This window comes from Echiichthys vipera, assembly GCF_963691815.1.
Source record: "Echiichthys vipera genome assembly, contig: SCAFFOLD_94, whole genome shotgun sequence".
In the NCBI taxonomy this organism is placed as follows: Eukaryota; Metazoa; Chordata; class Actinopteri; order Perciformes; family Trachinidae; genus Echiichthys; species Echiichthys vipera.
The window spans coordinates 60,001-62,342 of record NW_028154875.1 but is presented as its reverse complement, the minus strand read 5'-3'; positions in this window follow the sequence as shown (position 1 = coordinate 62,342).

Sequence of the window (2,342 nt, the reverse complement as noted above, 5' to 3'; positions counted from 1 at the left end):
ACACACACACACACACACACACACACACACACACACACGCACACACACACACACACACACACACACACACACACGCAGCAGGAAGTGTGTGTGTGTTGTTTGTGGTCAATACGCTGCAGCTGCCTCTCCTCACGTTTCAATAAAACTCTGCTGATAGAATTACCCCCCACCATCTGTGTGTGTGTGTGTGTGTGTGTGTGTGTGTGTGTCTCTGTGTGTGTGTGTGTGTGTGTGTGTGTGTGTGTGTGTGTGTGTCTGTGAGTGTGTGTGTGTGTGTGTGTGTGTGTGTGTGTGTGTCTGTGTCTGTGTCTGTGTCTGTGTGTGTGTGTCTGTGTGTGTGTGTGTGTGTGTGTGTGTGTGTGTCTGTGTCAGTGTGTGTGTGTGTGTGTGTGTGTCTGTGTGTGTGTGTGTGTGTGTGTGTGTGTGTGTGTGTGTGTGTGAGGCAGGAGGTTGATGAGAGGGAGAAACGCTGAAACACGAAGTTTCCCTGTTTGTGTTCAGACTCTGATGTTTTACTTTATGATTATTATTATTTTTATTTGTTGTTGTTGCTCAAATTAAATCCTCATAAATAATATAAAATAATAAATTATGAAAGAAACAAACGTAAACATGAAAAAGAACAAATCAGAAGAAATAAAAACATATAAATTATATATAAAATATAGTAATAATAATAATATAAATGCATTAAATGTGCAGTTTGAATCATAAACAGTAGAGTGACTTCACCGGGTCCGACAGAACGCCATCGTGATTCGTACGGCGTGCTCACACTGTCCTTTTGCCCGCGGCCAAAACCGGTTCTTCAGCTAAAGCCTGGAACCTTTAAGCAGAGTGATGCACCCGCTCCACGCACAACTGCGGCCAGCGGGACATCTGAGAGAGGTGGGCTTTAGTAAAGCACGTTTGCACGTGTACGAGCACGAGGCATACGTCACAGGTTAGAGCGCCCACCCACTGTGCCTCCGTCACAGGTTAGAGCGCCCTCCCACTGTGCCTCCGTCACAGGTTAGAGCGCCCTCCCACTGTGCCTCCGTCACAGGTTAGAGCGCCCTCCCACTGTGCCTCCATCACAGGTTAGAGCGCCCTCCCACTGTGCCTCCGTCACAGGTTAGAGCGCCCTCCCACTGTGCCTCCGTCACAGGTTAGAGCGCCCTCCCACTGTGCCTCCGTCACAGGTTAGAGCGCCCTCCCACTGTGCCTCCGTCCCGTGCCCCGTGCTTTAGGGTCCTTGTCCCCCCCTCCAGGCCCGTTTGTACTCACACTACCTGGGCCTCGGAGAATGCTTCTTGCTGCCTATACATGCTCGTACACGTGCACACGCTCGTGCTCGTACACGTGCAAACGTGCTTTTCTAAAGCCCACCTCTCCCAAACGGGCCGTGGACGGCAAGCGTGCCGCTCCTAGACGTGGTACGGTTGCATCAAAGGAACCAGACTTTCCCCTTAAAACCTGTTTGGGCACGGGACGGCCCGTTTGGGAGAGGTGGGCTTTAGTAAAGCACGTTTGCACGTGTACGAGCACGAGCGTGCGCACATGTACGAGCACGAGGCCTACGGCGGTTCTGAGGTCATTTCCTGTGCGCCTGTTGGGACGTAGAAAAAAGAAGGAGGGGCCATGCGCGGACATTTCAAACAATGGCGGTGAAAGGTTCACGTTGGTGTGATGCGGAGGTGGAGTGTTTACTGCAGATTTGGTCGATGAAAAGATTCAAAAACAGTCGACAAGACGCACAAAAACTCCGAGGTCTACGGAAAGATCTGGAAACAAAGCCACGCATCGCCATGACGTCATCAATGCGTGTGACGTGTTACGGCGTGATGACGTATAGGCAGCAAGAAGCATTCTCCGAGGCCCAGGTAGTGTGAGTACAAACGGGCCTGGAGGGGGGGACAAGGACCCTAAAGCACGGGGCACGGGACGGAGGCACAGTGGGAGGGCGCCCTAAGTGGATCACCAACCTCTTCCATGGTTCAGGACGCCGAGTTGACCGAACGTGTGGCGTTCCTGGAGCCACGCCACGTCTGTTTAAGGCTCAGTCACGAGTGAACCTGAATCCTCAGCCCTGGCTACGGTCACGTGGAGAAGCTCGTTTCTGCCGCTGCGTCCAAACGAACGAGTGAAATCAGAACTTTACCAACTCTGAACTTTGTTCTGGACACAGATGTGGAGTTTCCCACGGCTGGAAGGTTCTGGAAGAGACCGCAGACGCTCCTGGAAAGGGCTTCAGCGTGACTTCAGTTCAGTTTGGATTTGATCTGATCGTTGAACACATCTGAGACACAACCATCCAAATATTACGACTCTTACGTCTGTGAGCGCTGAGGGACAGAGCAGCA